The 23471-nt window shown below is 44.9% G+C and overlaps 1 pseudogene; it reads right to left on the bottom strand.

Annotated features, from left to right (window-relative positions):
* LOC148149211 (centrosome-associated protein 350-like) overlaps positions 1-23471 on the bottom strand; it is a 741086-nt pseudogene that overhangs the window by 573431 nt on the left and 144184 nt on the right.

Raw genomic sequence — 23471 nt, 5'->3', positions numbered from 1 at the left:
CTCTGTCTCTCTCTCTCTCACACACCCTCCATCTCTCTCTCTGTCTTGCTTCTCTCTCTTTCTCACAGTATCCCAGGTGGTGACAGTTGAATGCAGGATAAATCTCCCTCTGCTCTGCCCCACAAATGGATGTTAACCCTTGACCCCAGAAGCATGTCTTCTCCTGGAGTAAAGGCCCATTTCCACATTGACCAGGGTTTGGCCTCTGTCAGGAAGACGGACATATTCTTGTCAAACAAAGGACAGTTCTGTGCTGTTGGCCTATTCTCACTGGGGACTGGTTTGTTCATAAACCTCATTCCATGAAGGCCCAGCAGAGAGAGGAGATCCTCAGGCCATCAGTGTGAGCTGGAGGGACAGGACAGACTCTGACCCACTGACCCATCCTGTCCATTCACAACATGTTCCAATCCCTTCCCCTCTCCTTCCCCTTCCATGGTCAGTCTTTTCTGAAATGGAGTGGTCCCTTCCCTGTCTCATACCAAGGAGGAGATGGACAGATTTTTAATGAATAATGGGTTAGAGGATGATGGAGAGTGGGCAGGAAAGTGGAGTTGAGGCTGAGATGGGATCAGCCATGATTGTATTAAATGGTGGAGTGGGCTCGAGGGGCTGAATTGCGTGCTCCTGCTCCGAGTTCTTATGTTCATCCACCCCCTCCCCCATTCCTCTTACTGCAACTTTGTGCACATTCTTGGAATGTTTGGACATCGAAGGTACGACGTGAATTCAAGTTTTGCATTGAATTAATGTGGGGACATCATTGTGCAGGTGCTGTGATAACTCCTGCAGCTGAATATCCTGCTGACAGGCTTCAGCCTTCCACATACAGAATGGGGAAGTGGGGGAGGACAGAATGTACTGTAGGGTCCATGGAACTGTCCCCTAGCAATGTGGTTGACCCTTAACTGCCCTCTGAAATGGCTGAGCCAGGCTCTCAGTTGTATCAATTATGACGTCTCAACAAAGAATTAAAACCGGACGGATCACAGGCATCGATCTCGTCACCAAAAAGGCAAAGACATAAACAGCCCTGTCTACCCTGCTCCATCCTCCTTACTGACTCTGGGGGTTAGTGCCAAATTTAGGAGAGCTGTCTTACAGACTAGTCACGCAACAGCCTGACACAGTCATACTCACAGAACCATACCGTACAGACAATGTCCCAGACACCACCATCACTGTCCCTGCATGTGTCCTGTCCCACCAGAAAGGCAGACCCAGCAGAGCTGATGACACAGTGCTCTACAGTCAGGAGGGAGTTACCTTGGGAAGCCTCTAGACTCTGTGAAGACTCATGACACCAGGTTAAACATGGGCGAGGAAACCTTCTGGTGATTACAAGATATCTTGCTCCCTCGGCTGATGAATCAGTCTCCCCTCCATGTTGAACAGCACTTGGAGGAAGCACTGAGGGTGGTGACAGCACAGAGTGTGTTCAGGGTGGGGCGTTTCAATGTCCACCACTGAGAGTGGCTCGGCAGCAGCATTTCTGATCGAGCTGGTTGGTTCCTAATGGACGTAGCTGAGGGACTGGCTCTGCAGCTGGTGGTGAAGGAACCAAAAAGAGGGAAAAAGATGCTTGACCCCATCCTCACCAATCTTGTGGCTGTAGATACATCTGTCCTTGACAGTATTGGTAAGAGTGACCATCACAGAGTCCTTGCAGAAACAAAGTCTGACCTTCACATTGAGAATCCCCTCCATTGTGTTGTGTGGTACTATCACCATGCTAAATAGGACAGACTCCAAACAGATATTGCAACATAAGACAAGCTCATAAATGGGGATGATTGCCAAAGATTGCACAATGTTCAGCACCATTCTCAACTCCTCAGATACTGAAGCAGTCCACGTTCAAATGCAACAATATCTGGACAATATCCAGGTTTCATCTCAGAAGCAGTATTTCCCATCGGTGTCATGCAAATGCCAGTCAATAACCATCACCAATAAGAGACAATCTAACCATCGCCCCTTGACAGTCAATACTATTACCATCACTGAATTCCCACTATCAACATTCCTGAGGTACCATTGACCAGAAACTCAACTGGACTCACCACAAAAACACCATCGTTACAAGAGCAGGTTAGAGGCTAGAAATACTGAATCGAGTAAATCACCTCCTGATTCCCCCAAAGCCCATCGACCAAGTTAGGAGTGTGATTGAATACTCCCCACTTACCTGGATGGGTGCAGCTCCAACAACATTCATAGATTGATCGTGTCACAGAGTCATACAGCACAGAAACAAACCCTTAAGTCAAACTTCTACATGCTGACCAGGTTTTCTGAAGTGAACGAGTCTCATTTGCCTGCATTTGGGCCATATCCCTCTAATCCATTCCTGTCTCTGTCTATCATATCCTCTCTCTTTCTTATCCACTCAAAAAGCTTGATACCATCCAAAACAAAACAAGCTCCTTGATTGGCATCACATCCACAAAGCATCCACTCCCACCAATGCTCCACAGCAGCAGCGTGTATTATTGATAAGATGCGCTGCAGAAACTCTCCAAAGATCCTCAGATAGCACCTTCCAAACCCATATGGGAAAATAGAAATTGCACGAAAAGCTCAGCAGATCTGGCAGCATCTGTGGAGAGAAATCAGAGTTAACATTTCGGGTTGAGCACGAAGCATCATGTGACCCAGAAAGTCAACTCTAATGTCTCTTCACAGACGCTGCCAGACCTGCTGAGCTTTTCCGGCAATTTCCATTTTTGTCTCGGATTTACAGCATCTGAAGTTCTTTTGGTTTCCTTCCAAACCCACGTCCACTTCCATTTAGAACAAGAGCAGCAGATACACGGGAACTCTGTGAGCTGCAAGTTTCCCTCAGAAAAGCTTAGCATCCTGACTTGGAAATATGTCGCTGTTCTCTCAGTCTTGCTGGGTTAAAATACTGGCATTCCCTCCCCAAGAGCATTGTGGGTCAACTTACAGCTTGTGGACTATAGCAATTCCAGACGGCAGCTTCGCACCACCCTCTCAAGGCAACTAGGGACAGGGTAAAGAATGCTGGCCCAGCCGGTGAAGCCCACTTCCCACAAGTGAATATGCAAAACCAAATGAAGTGTCCCTCAGGAGGGGAGAGGGAATTTTAAGGGTCCTGAGCTTCATTTCCCAGCCCAGGCAGTTTGACTCCCAATGAATGAATGAGATACCAATTTGGAGCCCAGGTTAGGGGCAGTCTTGTGCTATAGACCCAGGTCTGCAAGAGGGAATCAGAGGTCCAGCTAAAAAAGAAAGATGAGGAGAGAGAGGAACAGGGTGACTATTTGGGTCACTCACAGCCATGATGGACTGAATGGCCATCCCCCTGTGCTGTCAGATTCCAGGGAGTGCAGACGGTTCACAGTTTTCTCCCGTCTCAGTAACAAATGTCCAGCTGCTCCGAGCTCCTTCTTTCACTTCCTCTCTTGGTGAAGTTTCAACCTTGCGATCTGACAGTCTTTGCAGTTATTTTTTACACTGGGGCTTTCTGCTGTGGTCAGAATCTCTAATAATAAGTGTCCAATCAGTGACAATCATAGCAGCTAAGAGCAGTCAGGACTGAGGAGCCAAGCTCACTGGGAAACACATTGGGAAGATCAAAGCCATCCTCTTCAGCTCCCGACACAAACTCCATCTCTCTCCCTGAGCACTGTCTGCTGCTCAACCAGATTTTTTGCAAACTGGGCCTCATCTTTGAGGTTGATCTGAGCCCGCATCCTCCACATCACAAAGATCAGCCATTGAAAATCTCAGCTTCATCATGGGGACGACAAACATGGCCATTCCAATGTTATACTAGCCGACATCATAGCCACCGCCTTCCGTAAACTTCGGCTCATTCCAAACCGTGCTACCGATATCCGAACTTGCACCAAGTCTCATTCCCCCATTCCCTCCCACTGTCCTCACGGACCAACATTGGATCCCAGTCCAGCAATACCTCGATTTTCATATTCATATCCTTGTTTTCAAGCTGCTCTCTGCCCTTCCACCCTCCCCATCTTTGTAAGCTCCCCCAAGCTGCCTCACTGCCAGTGTGGTTAGCAACCTTGGATATGTGGTTCTCTATTTCTTCATACAAGTCATTGAGAAATATCGTGAAAAGCTGAGCTCCCACCACGGTCCCTGGGACACCACTACTCACATCTTGCTCATTGGAGGACACACACATTCTCCCTCCTCTCTGTGTCTAGCTCCAGGCCCATTCCTGACCCAAGGTAAATGCATTTCTCAACTTCCATCTGATTCCATGTCGCTTATATGGAACATTCTTAAATGTCTTCTGGAATTCCATATAGACAATATCTATCGACATTCCCTTATATCCCACATTCGGGAATTCCAAACAAAGTGTAACCGGGTTAGTTAAAGATGTCTGAACCTTTCTCAAAAGACATGAAAATGCTTCCACATCCTTCTCGTCATAGGCATAGAGTCATACAGCAAACAAACAGGCTCCTCTGCTTATCATGTCAATGCTGACCAGTAAACATCAAACCACACTAATCACCCCCATTTGCCTGCACTTGGTCCATAGCCTTCCATGGCCTGGTGTTTTATGTGCTCGTCTGGATATGTCTTAAATGTTGTAAGAGGAACTGCCTCCACCACCTTCTCAGGCAGCACATTCCATATTTCTACCACCCTCTGGGGAAAAATAAATCCTCAAACCCCCCCTAAACCACTTTTTCATCATGTTAAGCTTATTCCCTTAGGTCTGAGACATGTCTACCATGGGGAAAAGATTATCACGATCGACTTTGTCTGTGCCTTTCATATTTTTGTATCCCTCAATCAGACTCACCCTTACTTCCTCTGCTCTAAGGAAAACAAACCCAGTCTATCCAGTCTCTCCTCACAACCAACACATTCCATTTGAAGCAACATCCTGGTGAATCTCCTCGACAGCCTCTCCAATCCAATCATGCCCTTCCGACAGTTTCATGACCAGCACTGTACACAGTATTCCAGATATGGCCTAACCAATGCTCTGTAAAGTAACAACAAGACTTCCTTGCTCCTATATTCTAAACCCTGGCTAATGATGGCAAGCATCCCGTATGCCTTCTTCACCACCCTGTCTAGCTGTGCTGATACCTCCCGGGATCGATGGACATGTACATCAAGGTCCCTTTGTTCCTCAGCATTCCCAGGGAACATAAGAACTAGAAGCAGGAGTAGGCCGTCTGGCCCTTCGAGCCTGCTCCAACATTCAATAACATCATGACTGATCTTTTCATAGACTCAGCTCCATTTACCCGCACTTTCACCATATCTCTTAATTCCTTTATTGTTAAAAAAAACTGTCTTAGCTTTAAAACGTTTCCTGAAGTGACATAAATTTCTTCACGGGGAAAGGAATTTAAAAGATTTATGACGCTCTGGGTGAAGAAGTTCCTTCTCAATTTCATCCTAAATCTGCTCCCCCCAATTTTGAGGCTATGCCCTTTTGTTTTAGTTTCACCTGCCAGTGGAAACATCCTCTCTACTCTGTCTTATCTATTCTCTTCATAATTGTATATGTCTCTATAAGATCCCCCCTCATTCTTCTAAGTTCCAATGAATATATCCCAGTCTACTCAGTTTCCTCTCATAAGCCAACCCCCTCAACTCCGGAATCAACCTGGCGAACCTTCTCTGTATACCTTCTAATGCTAGTACATCCTTTCTCAACTAAGCAGAACATAACTGCATGCAGTACTCCAGGTGTAGCCTCACCAGCACCCTGTACAGCTGCAACATAACCTCCCTGCTTTTTAAACTCAATCGCTGTAGCAATGAAGGGCAAAATTCCATTTGCCCTCCGAATTGCTTGTTGTACCTGTCGACCTCTATGATTCATGCACAAGGACACCCAAGGCACATATCTTTTATTGTGTTTATCCTTCCCTCATTAGAATTCCCAAATTGGATCACCTCACATGGATCAGGATTAAATTCCATCTGCCATTGCTCTGCCCAATTTACCAGCTGATCAATATCAGACTGTAGTCTGAGACCCAGTAATCCAAGATGGCAGCAGAGTAGGACGCTTCAGACCAAGTTCATCTACTCCATCTGTTTCCTTTTCTTCTTTCTATTCCACCTTTTTTTTTCCTTTTCTTTTGTCCTTTTCGCTTATTTCCTCTCCCGGCCATGGACTCCCAACCTCAGACACCAGGCCTCCGACCAGTGCAGACTCACTGAGATGACCTCTGGGCTTGATGTGGCAGTGTCCTAGCCTGGCAGGGAGACATCCCAGCCTGGTGAGGAAGACTCTTGGTTCAACATGGTGGTCTCTCGGTTCAATGTAGTGCCCTCTCAGTTCGATGTGGTGGCCTCTTGGTCCAAGATGGTGGCCTCTCAGTTCGATCTGATAGCATCTCAGCCCAGCATGTTGGCTTCTTGACCTAACGTGGCGATCTGTCAGTGGCTCAGCACGGTTGTCTCTCGGCTCACAGGGTGGTCTCTTGCTGTATAATGGTGGTCTCTTGGCCCACACGGCCTCAGTGTGGACTTTTGGTCAGGAGACGATGACTCAAAATATGATCCCATGGCAGCTGAGCGCTTAAAGGAAGACTAATGATTGAATTTCTTTATTTTCTATTTAAAACTGAAAGGGTCTGTAACGTGTAACTTTTAACTTTAATCTTTCTTTCTACCTTTTTCTTAAGATTCTGTACCTCGGTCCTTGTAGCGAAGATGGCATGTTGCAAGGCGACATTACATACACTTCTCTGTATTCCTATATTTTTGTACTTGAGTCCATGTGACAATAAAATAAAAATCAAATCAATATCAACAACACCACCAATTTATGTGGCATCTGAAAACTTTCTAATTAAACAATTGCAGTGAATTCGTTACAAATAGAAAGTGTCGCAGCCCTAATCCCTGTCATATACCACTGGTCACAGGCTTCCAATCACAAAGACAACCCTCCACCATCACTCTTTGCCTCATATTTGGAAGGAGAAAGTGAGGACTGCCGATGCTGGAGATCAGAGCTGAAAAATGTGTTGCTGGAAAAGTGCAGCAGGTCAGGCAGCATCAAACACTTAAGCCCGAAACATCGATTCTCCTGCAAAAAACACTTATGCCCGAAATGTCGATTCTCCTGCTCCTTTGATGCTGCCTGACCTGCTGCGCTTTTCCAGCAACACATTTTTCAGCTCATATTTGGAAGCCCCTTTTGGATCCAATTTGCCAACTTGCCTTGGATCCCATGGGCCCTTACCATCTGGACTGCCTTTCATATGGGACCTTGGTCAAACAAATCAATACTGGCATCCCTACCTCTCCAAGTATTGCTTAATCCTGGACTTCAGGATTTTTTTCTAATAATTTCCCTCACACGGAAATCAGACTATCTGGTCTGTAATTGCCTGGCCTATCCCTGTTGCCCTCCTTGAACAAAGGAACCACATTGATAATCCTCCAGTCTGGCACTTCACCTGTGGCCAGTGAAGTATTAACCAAGGAAAAGGCAATCAAACTTTAAGACAATTAATTGAAAAATACAGTTCAGTTAAACCTAAAGATGCGATGGAGAAATGAACCCCTTCTCCCTGTTACTTGAGTATTATAAAGCAATGACATTCGAAAAGGAAGGATTTTATTTTGCTGTGTGTTTTGGAATCTTTTGAATTTGTGTTTTTGATTAGATTAGATTCCCTACAGTGTAGAAACAGGCCCTTTGGCCCAACCAGTCCCCACCAATCCTCCAAAGAATAATCCACCCAGACCCATTTCCTTCTGACTAATGCACCCAGCACCATGGGCAGTTTAGCATGGCCAATTCACCTAACCTACACATCTTTGGACTATGGGAGGAAACCTGAGCACCCAGAGGAAACCCACAGAGACATGGGAGAATGTGCAAACTCCGCACAGACAGTCACCCAAGGCTGGAATGGAACCTGGGATTCTGGTGCTGTGAGGCAGCAGTGCTAACCACTGAGCCACCATGCCACCCCACATACCTTCTGTCAGTATGTTTTATCTTCATTTCTTTCGTGTAAGGAGGTCTTATTACTAAATCAAAATCTTATTCTAAATGTTCTTATGCTCCACAGATGCTGCAGACCAACTGCATTTCTTTCGCAGTTTCTGTTTGTGTTTCAGTCTGAGATCTGTGTTGTCCAATAATACCAGCAGTTGGGATGATAATAATTGGCTAGCATTGTGATTATCACTCTAGTTAGAAATTGGCACTTTGTATTTGATGAATCCAACAAATCCTTACATTGTTTTCACATCTGTCAGTCACCACATCACTGCTTCCACTCCTGCCTTTCCAGAATCCAGGCAAATCCCTTTTCTCTCAATATGTGACGTATGTACTTAACTTGGGCATCTCTTTAATTGCAAACTTTCTTGTTCAGCTTAATGACTCTTTCTTTCTTGTTCCTGACAATTTAGACACAACTTCTGCACTGCCCTTATCTCGTTCCATAATAACTATGAAACTAGTTTTTTTTTCAACTATAATAATTGTAAAGAATGATATATTAATCTTTGTGGCATTTGAGGAATATAAATTTTGCCGGTTTCTCAAGACTGCCGGTTCATAAGGTGCAGGTTACAACAAAATTTGCTGCACATCTTTTATAATGGACTCCAGTATTTCTTCCACTACTGATGTCAAGCTAACTGGTTTACAAAAACCACTGTGTTCTCTCTGTCTCCCTTCTTAAATAGTGGGATTATGTTAGCCACCCTCCAATCCATAGAAACTGCTCCAGAGTCTAGAATTCTGAAAGATGACCACGAGTGCAGCTATTCTTTCTAGTGCCACTTTCCTAAGTATTCTGGGGTGAGGGGATCAGGCTGACAAAGATATTTTATGGATCCTCTTTGCCTTCCAATTTTTTAAGTAAATCCCCACACTTTCTCTCCTCCTGAAGTTCCTCCCCTGTGTTTGATGCTCTGTACTTGACATATGCTTCCTTCTTTTTCTTTCTCAAACTATCCATGTCCCTTGACATCCAGGATCCCAGGAGTTGCTGTGCTTGCCTTTCTTTCTAAGCTGGCCCTAAATTCTCACTGTCTCACATTAAAAAGATTCCCACTTTCCAAATGTATACCGACCTGTAAGTAGCTGCTCCCAGTCTATATTTGCCAGATCCTGTCTAATGTCTTTGAAATTGGCCTTGCCTCACTTTAGACATTTAAGTTCTGCACTACCCTTATTCCTTTCCATAATAACGATGAAACATATGGAGTTATGTTCACTATCTCCAAAATGCTCACCCACTGACTCTCCAACCATTTGATCGGCTTCCTTACCTAGGATTGAGTCCAGCTCTGTCCATGTTTAGCAGGACTATCTATGTACTGGCACCAAAAGCTCTCCTGGATGGACTTTAAACATTCCACCATTCACACAAAGGCAATGCCAGTTCATGTTAGAGAAGTTGAAATTCCCCACTAATATAACCCTATTCCTCTTATATCTCTCTGTGATTTGCCAACTTATCTGCTCCTCTCTCTCCACCTGACTATTGGGAGGCCTGTAGTATAATCCCAGCAAAGTGATTGTCCTTTTTTTATTTCTAGCTCTACCCAGATGGCCTCATTTGAAGAGCTTTCCAAGAAATGCTCCTTCAATCCTGCAGTGATGGTGTCCTTTATCAATAATGCAATACACCCACCTCTCTGCCATTCTCTCTATCCCACCTGAGACTTCTCTACCCTGGAATTTTGAGCTGCCAATCCTATCTTTCTTCAATCATATCTCAGCAATTGCAACAATATGATATTCCCACGTGCTGGTCAATGCTCTCAGTTCAACCACCTTACTAGTCAAGTTCCTTTCATTAAAATACATGCAGTTCAGCTTTCTGGTCCTCCTATGTTCTGGATACTGTCCTACTGGTTATCCAGTGGTTTTGTGTGTCGCCCTTATTCTCCCATGAAGAGAAACATCCAGCATTTCGCCTGTCAAGCCCCTTAAGAATTCTGTACATTTCAATGAGATTACCTTTCATTCTTCTAAACTCCAGTGATCAGCTTCCAAACCTGTTTGACCTTTGCCCATAAGACAATCACTCTATACCAGGAATCAGTCAAGGGAACTATCTCTGAACTACTTCCAATGCAGTTCCTGTCCTTTCTTCAATAAGGAGCCTGATACTGGACACCATACTCCAGATGTGCTCTCACCAAGCCCCTAACCCTAACCCCTGTACAGCTGCAGTAAAATATCCCTGCTTTTAGATTGCATTCCCTTTACAAGGAGCACCAACACTCCATCTGCCTCCGGATTCAATTGCTGTAGCTGCGTACTAACTTTGTGATTCATGTCTCCCACATTACATTCCATCTGCCCAATATCTCTCCAAAGTCCAGCTGTATCTAATATTCAGCAGGGTGGATCCCTTCACTGGGAAAGAGTCAATTGTAACTAGAATAATGACATATCTCTGAGAATCACATTAATAATCATTTTTATTGAAGCATTCATGAGTTTTGTGTTGATTGACACAATGCTCTGGTTTGGGCTTTGCTGTCTGTACAAACCATCTGTAATGTCTTTGCTGCAATGGTCCACATTTACATCATCAAACTCACACTCCAAATATCCCGTCATTCTTCTCCAAGGCTGAAGAATACGGCCCTGGCTGATTCTTTCCCTGCAGCAAGGGATCCAGTGGAATGTCATCAATGGAATCGATATTTGAGAGGAACAGGTCCACTCCGGATCTGGATATCAGTTTTGGGAATGTGCTGGAATGCTGGATCTGAAGGTGGAGTCTCGTCCAGAATTGGGAAAATACAACAATGAGAATCCAATCAGACAGAGCATTGTCTGGGAGGAAGGGAAGGAGGAGCTGTCTCTCTCTCTCTATCGCTTTCTCCCTTTCTCTCTCTTTCTCTCTGTCTGTCTGTCTCTCTTGCTCTCTCTCTTTCCCCTTCCTTCTCTTTGTCTTTGCCTCACCTCATCTCTCCCTCTCCTTCTCTCTCAGTGTTGATGCTGACTTCAACCTCTGAAGGAGTTCTCTGTGGGTCAGTGTTTAATCGAAGGGGTTGGGTGTCAGTATATTTTCAATGCTGTAGGGTTTATGAGCATGGGGGAGGGGATTCAGGCTCCATTATTTGACGTCAGACAGTGATGCCTGTCCCAGTGGGTCAGACTGTTATGCTGCTGCTTGCTGGCACTGACACTATGATATTGATTGCAATGTCACTCAGTGTGACAGGAGGTTACATGGCTTGACCAGTCGTGAGGGAGGAGCAAACTGAACAAGGAGCTGCAATCATTAGCCATGTTTGAAACCCTTCACACAGCCCTTACCTTCCAGAAACTTCTTCACCAAAGATTCTTTCAGCTCCTTCATGCCAGCCCTGGAGCTGAAAAGGGAGAAAGAGAAAGGCACCTTTTCGAGAGGCTCCTGGACACAATGTACACTATGTATTCCCCATTAATGACACTCCATCCGTCCACATTGAACTCATTGTTGAAGTTGCAGCCCAGCTCCTGTTCCTATCTGAATGTTACAGTCAAAGTGACAGAGAAGGTTCCAGTACAGGAGGAGGCTGTTCAGCCCCTCGTGTCAGTGCTAGCTGTTTACTAACCTCATTCACAATGAATATCTCCATTGAATGTCTCTTGTTAGGAAGTGATTGAATCTGGTTTTAGATCCAGAATGTCTGACAAATATGAACTGCTCAGAGAGAGTCAGCATGGATTTAAACAGGGTCAGACATCTTTTACTAACCCAGTTACATTTTTTAAAGAGGTCGCTAATGTGTGAGATAAGGGAATGCCAATGGGTGCTATTTATTTGGACTTCCAGATGACATTTGAGGAAGTTTAGGGCAGCACGGTGGCTCAGTGGTTAGCAGTGCTGTCTCACAGCACCAGGGTCCCAGGTTCGATTCCAGCCTTGAGCGATTGTGTGGAGTTTGCACATTCTCCCATGTCTGTGCGGGTTTCCTCCCACAGTCCAAAGATGTGCAGGTCATGTGAATTGGCCAAGCTAAATTGTCCATAGTGTTAAGTGCATCAGTCAGAGGGAAATGGGTCTGGGTGGGTTACTCTTCAGAGGGTTCTAAAAAAGTTCCACACAATCTAAAAAAAAGTTCCACATAACTGTTATTATGTTCTAATTGAAACAAAGAGATGAAGACCAATTATAAACTTATTCTGAACCTTTCTGCGCAAATGAATTCTCAAATATATCTCAAAAATATTGGTGACCCCAATGCTTTGGCAGAGCAAGGTACTGAAGGAAATCAGTGTTTGGATGGAAATGGTTCTGCAAAAATTAAAGTTTGTTAAATCAGCAGGGACAAATAATCTAGTTTCCAAGTACTTTAGGACATGGTTGTAAAGTATTGGAAACATTGATGGTTATCTGTTTGTGGAATAGTCCTGCAGAGTGGAGGGCAGCTAAAGTAACACATCAATTGAAAAACAGAGACAGAAAGAGAGAGAGAGAGAGAGAAAGAAAGAGAGAGAGAAAATCGAGAATTTTTGACCAATTAAACAGACATCAGCAGTGGAGAAAGTTCATTATAAAATATTTTATTGCTTAGCTCTGAGAAAACAGTGACAGAATTGGACAGAGTCAGCATGGCATGTTGAAAGGGAAATCATGATTAACAACTCGACTGGAATTGATTGAGGATGTCGCGAGTAGATTTGAGAAGGGAGAGCCAATGGATGTGGTTTGTTTGGACATTTGGAATGCTTTTGATAGGTCCAAGGTAAGATGTTAATCTGTAAAATTAAGGCTCATGTGAGTGGGAGTAGCATATAGACATGCAGAGAGAACTGGCCACCAGACAGGAAACAAAGAGTCGAAATACATAGGCCTTTTTCAGAATGACAGGTAGTTACTAATGGGGTATCATAGGCCTGGATCCCAGGTATTCACAAATATACATCTGAATAATTTATAAGATGGAACTTAAAATGATATCTCCAAGTGTGTAAATGGCACAAATCTGGGTGGAAGGGTGAGCTGTAAGGAGAAGGCAGAGATACCTCAGTGTGATTCGGAGAAGTTGAGAGAATTGCAGATGAAATATAATGTGAGGGTACCCAGTTTAATAGTAAAAACGGGAAGGCAGATTATTATCTGAATGGTGATAGATTTGGAACGGGGAGGTGCAATGAGACCTGGGTGTCCCTGTACATAGGTCGCTGAAAGTCAGTGTGCAGGAGCAGCAGGCAGTGTAGAAGGTAAATGGGATGTTGGCCTTCAGAGTGAGAAGATTCGAGTACAGGAGCAGGAATGTCTTGCTGCAATTGTACAGAGCCTTGGTGAGATCACACCAGGAGTATTCAATTCCAAATTGGCTCAGTGACAGGAAACAGGGGATGAGGCAGAAAGCTGTTTGTGTAACTGGAGTCCAGTGTGCTGTGGCATACCACAGGGGTCACTACTGGATCTCTTTTCAGTTGTGATATATAGAAACAATGTAGATGACAATGTGACGGGGGATGATAAGTAAGTTTGAAGATAACATGAAGAATGGCACAGTGAAAGAAAGAGGTTGCAGGAGGATGTAACCGGATTGGTCAGACAGACAGATCAGAGGCAGATGGAATTTAACCCAGATAAGTGTGAGGTGGTGCATTTTGGAAAAAGGAACAAGACAAGGGACTCAATAAATAACAGGACTAGTTGGATTAAGATAAGCTTAAGAGTAAAAATGGTAGGAGATCCCAGACCTGTGTTATGCTCCTCTTGCTCAATGTGGGAACTCAGGGATGCAGCTGATGTCCCTGATTCCTTCATGTGCAGGATGTGTGACCAGCTGCAGCTCCTGTTAGACCACATGATGGCTCTGGAGCTGTGGATGGACTCACTTTGGAGCATCCACGATTCTGAGGGGGTCCTGGATAGCACATTTAGTGAATTGGTCATGCTGCAGATTAGGACTGCTGAGGGAGAATGGGAATAGGTGACCAAAAGGCAGAGAAAGAGCAGGAAGGTAGTGCAGATGTCCCCTGCGGTCATCTCCCTCCAAAACAGGTCTACCGTTTTGGATACTGTTGGGGGAGCTGGCTCACAAGGGGAAGGCAGCAAGAGCTAGGTTCATGACACCATGGCTGCATCTGCTGTACAGAAGGGCAGAAAAAAGTGTTGAAAGGCTATAATCATCAGGGATTTAATTGTAAGGGGAGTAGATAGGTGGTTCTGTGGTTGAAAATGAAACTCCAAATGGTATGTTGTCTCCCAGGTGCACAGGTCAGGGATGACTCTGATCGGCTGCAGGACATTCTGAAGGGGGAGGGTGAACAGCCAGCTGTCATGGTGCATACAGGCACCAATGATTTGGTAATAAATGGGATGGGGTCCTAAAAGCAGAATTTAGGGAGTTCGGAGTCAAGTTAAAAAGTAGGGCCTCAGAGGTAGTAATCTCAGGATTGCTACCAGTGCCACGTGCTAGTCAGCATAGAAATGAAAGAGTAGACAGAATGAATGAATGGCTCGAGAGATGGTGCAATGGGGAGAGTTTCAGATTTTTGGGACATTGGAACTGGTTCTGGGGAAGTGGGACTATTACAAATCGGACGGTCTACTCTGGGCAGGACTGGAGCCAATGTCCTCGGGGGTGCTATTTCTCATGCTCTTGGAGAGGGTTGAAACAAATATGGCAGGGGGATGGGAGCAAAATGAGGAGGTTTGTGGACAGTAAGGAGGCAGTAACTAAAGCCTGTAAGGAACTAGATAATGAAGTCAGCGTGACTAAGGGGAAGAATAGGCAGGGGGCTGTTGAAGAATGCAAAGTGACAGGTAGTCTGAGGTGCATTTGTGTTAATGTGAGAAATGTAATAGGTAAGTCAGAGGAATTCAGGGCTTGGATTAGTACCTGGGAGTATGATGTTATTGCTATTTCTAAGAGTTGGTTGAGGGAAGGGCAAGCTCAGGAACTAATTATCCCAGGATACAGATGCTTCAGGTTGGATAGAGACAGGGGTAAAATGGGGTGGAAGAGTTACATTACAGGTCAGAGAGGATATCACAGCTGTGCTAAAGGAGGGCACTATGGAGGACTCAAGCAGTGAGGCAATATGGGCAGAGCGCAGAAATAGGAAGGATGTGGTAACAATGTTGGGGCTGTACAATAGGCCTCCCAACAGTGAGCGTGGGATTGAGGTGCAAATATGGAAACAGATTATGGAAAGATGTAGGAGCAACAATGTGGTGGTGATTGACTGGGATTCACTGAGAGTTAGAGGTTTAGTTGGAGCAGAATTTGTACAGAGCATCCAGGCAGGTTTTATAGAGCAGTATGTAAATAGTCCATCTCAGAAAGGGGTCATATTGGACTTGGTGCTGGGCAATGAGCCCGGACAGGTGGTTGAAACCTCAGTCGGGGATTGCTTTTGGAATAGTGATCACAATTCCATAAGTTTTAGAATGCTCATGGACAAAGAAGAGAGTGGTCCTAAAGGAAGAGTGCTAAATTGGGGAAAGACCAACTATAGCAAAATTCAGCAGATGATGGGAATGTAGATTGGGAGCAGAAGTTTGAAGGTAAATCCACATTTGAAATGTGGGAGGGTTTTAAAGAGAGATTGATTAGAGTGCAGGACAGACATGTCCCTGTGAAAATGAGGGATGAAAATGGTAAGATTAGGGAATCCTGGATGACAGGTGAAATTGTGATACTAGCTAAGAGGAAAAAAGTTGCATACATAAGGTCTAGGTGGCTGAAAACAGATGAGTCTTTGGCAGAATATTGGGAAATAGGACCAATCTGAAAAGAGGAATTAAAAGGGCTAAAAGGGGTCATGAAAGCTCATTAGCAAACAGGGTTAAGGAAAATCCCAAAACCTTTTATTCATATATAAGGAGCAAGAAGGTGATTAGAGAAAGGGTTGGCCCACTCAAGGATAAAGGAGGAAAGTTAGGCATGGAGTCAGAGAAAATGGGTGAGATTCTTCATGATTACTTTGTGTCGGTATTCACCAAGGAGAGGGAAAAGATGGATGTTGAGGTTAGGGATAGATGTTTGATTACTCTAGGTCAAGTCGGCATAAGGAGGGAGGAAGTGTTGGGTATTCGAAAAGGCATTAAGTGGACAAGTCCACAGGTCTGGATGGGATCTATCCCAGGTTACTGAGGGAAGCGAGAGAAAAAATAGCTGGGGCCTTAACAGATATCTTTGTAGCTGCCTTGAACATGGGGGAGATCCCAGACGACTGGAGAATTGCTAATGTTGTCCCCTTGTTTAAGAAAGGGAGCTAGGATAATCCAGGTAATTATGGACAGGGGAGCCTGACATCAGTGGTAGGGAAGATGCTGGAGAAGATACTGAGGGATTGGATCTATTTACATTTGGAAGAAAATGGGCTTATCAGTGATAGGCAGCATGATTTTGTGCAAGGAATTTCATGTCTTACCAACTTAATAGAATTCTTTGAAGAAATGACAAAGTTGATTGATGAGGGAAGGGCTGTCATTGTCATATACATGGACTTCAGTAAGGTGTTTCACAAAGTTCCCCATGATAGCCTGATGGAGAAATGAACGTCGCATGGGGTCCAGAGTGTACTAGCCAGATGGATAGAGAACAGGCTGGGCAACAGGAGGCAGAGAGTAGTAGTGGAAGGGAGTTTCTCAAAATGGAGAACTGTGACCAGTGGTGTTCCACAGGGATCCATGTTGTTTGTGATGTACATAAATTATCTGGAGGAAGGTATAGGTGGTCTGATTGGCAAGTTTGCAGATGACACTAAGATTAGTGGAGTTTCAGATAGTGAAGGGGACCATCAGAGAATACAGCAGAAAATAGATAGATTGGAGAGTTGGGCAGAGAATGGGACAGATGGAGTTCAATCCGTGCAAATGCGAGTTGATGAATTTTGGAAGATCCAATTCTAGAGTGAACTATACAGTGAATGGAAAGCCCTGGGGAAAATTGATGTACAGAGAGATCTGGGTGTTCAGGTTCATTGTAACCTGAAGGTGGCAACACAAGTCGATAGAGTGGTCAAGAAGGTGTATGGCATGCTTTCCTTCATCGGGTAGGGTACTGAGTACAAGTGTTGGCAGGTCATGTTAGAATTGTATCGGACTTTGGTTTGGCCACATTTGGAATACTGTGTACAGTTCTGGTCGCCATGTTACCAGAAGAATATAGATGCTTTGGAGAGGGTGTAGAGGAGATTGACCAGGATTTCCTTGTATGGAGGGCACGAGCTATGAAGAGAGGTTGAGTAGATTAGGATTATTTTCATGAGAAAGTCAAAGGTTGAGGGGGGAATCTGCTTGAGATCTACAAAATCATGAGAGAGAGAGAGAGAGAGAGACAGAGTGGATAGCAAGAAGCTTTTTCCCAGAGAGGGGACTCAATTACTAGGGGTCATGAGTTCAAGGTGAGAGGGGAAAAGTTTAAGGGAGAAATGCGTGGAAAGTTCTTTATGCAGAGGGTAGTTGGTGCCTGGAACATGTTGCCAGTGGAGGTGGTAGAGGCAGGCACGATCGAACCACTAAAGATGTATCTAGACAGATACATGAATGGGCAAGGAGTAAAGGGATACAGATCCTTGGAAAATTGATGGCCAGTTTAGGTAGAGGATCTGGATCGGCGCAGGCTTGGAGGGCCAAAGGGTCTGAGTCTGTGCAGTAGTTTTCTTTGTTCCTTGTTCTTTGAAGTGAGGAAACTCGAAGGGACAGAGTGATCTTGGGGTGCTTGTCCACTGATCCCTGAATGTGGCAAGACAGGTTAACAGAGCGGTTATGAAGGCATATGGGACACTTGCCTTTGTCATTTCAGGTATTGGTTATAAAAACAGGGGGATATGCTGCAGTTAAGCAGAACATTGGTTAGGCCACAGCTGGAGTACTGTGTGCAGTTCAGGTCACCACACTGTAGGAAGGATGTGATTGCACTGGACGGGGTGCAGAGGGGAATCACCAGGATGTTGTGTGGGATGGAACCTCTCAGTGATGAAGAGAAATTGGATCAGCTCAGGTTGTTTTCTTCAGAGCAGTGAAGGTGGAGGGGGGACCTGATAGAGGTGTATAAGATTATGAGGGGAATGGACAGGGTGGATAGAAAGCTGCTGTTCTCCTTCGTGGGAGGGTCAATAACAAGTTGGCTCACATTCAATGTGAAAGAAAGGAGGTTTCAAAATGATTTGATGAAAATGTTTTAAACCCAGAGGGAGGATGGGGTGGTCTGGAATGCACAGCCTGGGAGGGTAGTTGAGGTGGGAAATCTCACAAACTTTAAAAAGTACTTGGTTGACCAGTTGAAATGTCATTGCATTCAAGCTATGGAGCTCATATTGGAACGTGGGACTGGTATAGGTTTAGTGTAGTTTGGCTGGTACACAGATTATGGATTGAAGGGCCTCTTCTGTACTGTGTGATTTTATGATTTTATTGCGTGCAGTTTTGGACTCATTATCTGAGAAATGATGTTTTGGCTGTGGAGGGAGGGCAATGAAGGTTTACCAGACTGATTTCTGGATGACCGCACTGAGATCTGATGAGAAACTGGATTGGTTAGGACTATATTCACTGGAGGTTAGAAGATTGAGAGGAATCACATTGAAAGCTGTAAAATTCTAACAGGACAAGATCGGAAAACACAGGAAGGATGTTCCTAATGACTGAGGAATCCAGAACCAGGAATTACAGTTTAAAGAAAAGGGAAAGGCCATTTCAGACTGAGAGGAGGAGACATTTCTTTAGCCAGAGAGTGGGAAGCTAGTGGAATATTCTGTCACAGAAAGCAGTTGAGACCAAGAAGAGGATAGGGATAGTTCTTAGGACTAAAGGGACTAAAGGTTATGGGGAGAAAGTGGGAACAGAGACGAAGTTGGATGATCAGCCATAGTCATATTGAATGGCAGAGCCTACTCGAAGGGCTGAATGGCCTCCTCCTGCTCCTAGTTCCTTTGTTTCTGTGTTTGAGAGACTGTTCATAAACATGGAAACCTATGGAATTATAGAGTCATCGAGTCCTACAGCACAGAGACAGGCCCTTTGGCCCAAACTGGACCGTGCTGACCAAAATATCCATCCACACTAATCCCATTTCCCTGCACTTGGCCCATATCCTTCAAAAGTTTTCCTGTCTATGTATTTGTCCAGTGGCCTTTTAAATGTTGTTAATGTACCCACCTCAATTACTTCCACTGGCAGCTCATACCATATGGGTACCATCCTCTGTGTAAACAAGTTGCCCCTCATGTTCCCTTTTATTCTTTCCCCTCTAACCTGAAACTGATACCTTCTTGTGCTCGATTCCCCAACCCTGACAAAAAGACTGAGTGCATTCACCCTATCCATGTCTCTCATGATTTTATACGTTTCTGTAAGATCCCCCCCTCAATCTCCTACACTCGAAGAAAAAATTCCCAGCTTGACAAATGTCTCCCTATAACTCAGATCATTGAGTATAGACAACATCCTTGTAAATTTCTCCTGTACTCTTTCCAGTTTAATAATCTCCTTCCTATAACAAGGTGACCAAAACTAAGCACAATACTCTAAGTGCAGCCTCACCAATATTCTGTACAACTGGAACATAACTTCCCAACTTCTGTACCCAGTGCCCTGACTGATGAAGGCCAGTATGCCAAAAGCCTTCCTCACTGCCCTGTCTCACCGTGTCTCAACTTTCAGTGAACTCCAAGGTCCCTATGTTCCATTACAGTCCTTAAGGCCCTACCATTCACCATGAAACTCCTATCTTGCTTTAACTTTCTAAAATGCAAGACCTCACACTTATCTACATTAAATTTAATTTGTCATTTCTCTTCCCACTTCCCCAGCTGATCAAGGTCCTGTTGCAATAGCTGATAACTTCCACAATACCGCTCATTATAATGTCATCTGTAAAGTTACTAATCATGCCTTGCAGATTCTCATCCAAGTTATTGATATCGAGAACAACAAGTCACAGGTCTCCAGTCTGAAAAGCATCCTTTCACTATTACCCTCTGCTTCCTATCATCAAGCCAATTCAAGAAAAATATTTGTCTTTGGTCAGGTATTAGTTTGGATGTAGCAGACAGAGAGGTGTGTGCTCTCTGTGTGTGCTCTCCAATGAGCAAGATGTGCATAGTGGTGTCCACAAGGATTTGTGCAGGGACCTCAGCATTTCATGATATTTCTCAATGGCTTGGATGAAGGAATAGAGAGCCAATTATCCAAGATGGTTGATCACACTGAGTGAGGTGACTTGGAGGCGATGAAAGAGATAGGAAGGGTGGAGGCCAGGGAGGGATTTGAGAACAAAGATAAGAATTTGAAACTCGAGGTGTTGTTGGACCAGAAATCAATGTAGGCACGGGGTGCAGGGGGTTGGGGGAATGGGACTTGGTGCAAGCTTGGATATGGGCAACAGAAATTGGGATGAGCTGAAGGTTACGGAGGGCTGTGGTTGTGACGAGTGTCAGCCACAACATTGGAGTGGTCATGTTTGGAGTCCCACAGACATGGCTGAAATGTTTAATGGCTGATATGGAGATGTGGAGCTCAGATCAGCCTCAAAGATGAGTCTAAGGTTGTAAAGAGTCTGTTTGAGCAGCAGACAGTGCTTAGGGAGAGGGATGGAGTTTGTACTGGGAGATGAAGAGGATGGCTTTGATCTTCCCAATGTGTTTCCCAGTGAGTCTGGCTCCTCAGAACTGACTGCTCTTAGCTGCTGTGATTGTCACTGATTGGACACTTATTATTAGAGATTCTGACCACAGCAGAAAGCCCCAGTGTGAAAAATAACTGCAAAGACTGTCAGATCGCAAGGTTGAAACTTCACCAAGAGAGGAAGTGAAAGAAGGAGCTCGGAGCAGCTGGACATTTGTTAGTGAGACGGGAGAAAACTGTGAACCATCTGCACTCCCTGGAATCTAACAGCACAGGAGGCTGGTTCTGGGATTTATTTTTTGCAGAAACAGCATAGTGATGGAAAAAGTGTCAGTCACTCTCTCACAAACACACATGCCTGCACTTGGAGATCAGAAACAGAATCCAGCAGCAGCTCTGTCTCCAAGCTGTGAAACCTGCACAGAATTGTTCCCTCATTCAGTTTATAATTGGCAGGATAGACCAAGCAGGGGAGGCAACACAGTGGTGTGTACAGTCGGAAGGCAGTTTCCCAGGGAATCCTCACCATTAACTATGGAACCCATGAAGCCTCATGACAGCAGGTCAAACATGGGGATGGCGACCTCCTGCTGATTACCACATAGCACCGCCCTCCCCTCCAACCTCAACTGAGCAGTCAGTCCTCCTCCATGTTGAACAACACTTGGAGGGAGCAGTGAGGGAGGAAAGGATGCAGGATATACCCTGGGTAAGGGACTTCAAAGTCCACCATCAAGAGCTGCTCAGGAGCATCACTACTGAGCAAGGTGGTCAGGTTCCACCTGACTCAGCTGCTAGACTGGACCTGGGGCAGGTGGTGAGGGAACCAACAAGAGGGAAAAACATACTCACTATCACCCTCACCAATCTGCCTGCTGCTGGTGTATCTTTCCATGACAGTATCAGTAAGAGTGACCACCACACAGTCCGTGTGGAGACAAAATCTTCACATTGAGAACACCTTGGATTTTGTTTTTCGCAGCAATTGGTAATGACTTGGAAATTAGTGCCCATTCAGGTGAGGCAGGTGAAGACACTCAGTGATTGCAATGGCAGATTGGATGGGCTCTTGATGGAAATAAACCTGCAAGGCTCTGGGGGTCGAGTAGGGGAGGGGGTGGGACTGACTGGATTGCTCCATGAAATGACAGCATTTACCTGACAGGCTGAATGTTCTCCCCCTGTGCTGGAAATAGGTCTCACTCAATGAGGGGTTCACAATTAGAGAGTTTGGATGCAGTAAATACAGGAAAAATTGTTTCTCCAGGCAGGAGGGTCAATAACCAGAGGGCATACATTTCAGAAAGGGTCTGAAGAACTAGAGAGAAGATGGAACATTTTTATCCAGCGAGTTCATGATGACTGTCTGCAAGGTGAGTGGAAGTGGATTCAACAGCAACTTTCAAAAGGGCATTTGGAGAAATAGCTGAAAAGGAAACAATTGCAGGGTTATACAGGAAGGGCTGTGTAAATGGGACTCATTGGACTCATTTGACTAACAGTCACATTCGGCCCGACTGACCTCTGTCTGTGCTGTATAAGAGCTTACACACACTTAGTCTCACCTTTTCACAAAGACTGGGAGAAACAGACAACCCAGTTTACAGAAAAGTGTTTTCTCAAGGAAAACACTCTTGAACCAACTCAGGGAACAGGCCAGACTAGATTTACTAGAATAACTCAGCAAAACAATGGCAAGTGATCAGCGATCCAAAAGCAATGGAAGTGAACAGCATATTCAATAGCACAACCATTGAGAGGGGGAGGGATGAAGGGCAGGGGGTCAGAGAGCATGCTGTAGGGGTCTGAAGGCTCTGCTGTTAATGGTGGGATGAAGGAAGCAGCAATGGGCAGGAGACCAGAGACAGAAGATGGAAGGGGGAGGGAGGGAATGTGAGTCTGCAGCAAGACACAGAGTGAGGGAGGAGGGAGGCCATGGAGGCAATTGGCTGGCAGTGAGGTCAGGGGTTATTTTGGAATGACATATGCGCAAGACAGGGAAGGGAATACTCCATAATCAGACATGTTGAGGTTTATGGAGTGTGGATTCAGGAAACTGAGAGAGGACATTGGAATCATTGAGTTAGGAGGTGGGACGAGCAGGAATTAGGGTTTCTGTCGTCAAGGGGCTGAGGAAGTGCAGAGACAGACAATGCTGTTGAGATTGAAATCAGAGGCCTACATGATGGAGAGGCTTTGGAGTTTGCAGCTCAGGTACTGGACAGTCCCGAGGGAAGGAGGCCCATGTTTACTGGTCTCTTCTGGAGCACTCAGTGGGAAGGAGGTCCATCTTTATTGGTCCTATGAGAAGGTGGCTCATGCATTCATCATCATAGAGTCATAGAGGTTTACAGCATGGCATCAGGCCCTTCAGCTCAACTCATCCATGCTGATCAAGTTTCCAAAACTGAACTAATCCCATTTGCCTGTGTTTGGCCCAATCCCCTCTAAATCCTTCCTATCCATGTTCCTGTAAAAATGTCCTTGAAATGTAGTAATTGTACACGCCGCTACCACTTCCTCTGGCAGCTCATTACACATACGCATCAACCTCTGTGTGAAAAGGTTGCCTCTCAGGTCCCTTCTAATTCTTTCCCCACTCAACTTCAACCTATTCCTTCTAGTACTGGGCTCTACTACAATTGGGAAAAGACTTTGACAATTCACGTTATCCATGACATTCATGATTCTGTAAACCTCTATGAGGTCACCCCTCAATCTCCTGCATTCCCTGGCAAAACATCTCGGCCTATCCATCCTCGCCTTATAATTCAAACCCTCCAATCTTGGCAACATCCCTGTTAATCTATATTTTTATCCAAACCAGTGTAATAATTTCCTTCCTATCGCAGGGTGAGCAGAAGCGTACACAGTATCCTAATGTGACCTGACCAATGCCTTGTACGTGATGTCCCAACTCCTGTACTCCCT

Source organism: Chiloscyllium plagiosum, unplaced genomic scaffold, assembly GCF_037043375.1.
Source record: "Chiloscyllium plagiosum isolate Xiang-an unplaced genomic scaffold, Cpla_swu_hap1 HiC_scaffold_9, whole genome shotgun sequence".
NCBI classification, from domain to species: Eukaryota; Metazoa; Chordata; class Chondrichthyes; order Orectolobiformes; family Hemiscylliidae; genus Chiloscyllium; species Chiloscyllium plagiosum.
The sequence above is the reverse complement of the archived record's forward strand: the minus strand, read 5'-3'. Positions and strand labels throughout refer to the sequence as shown.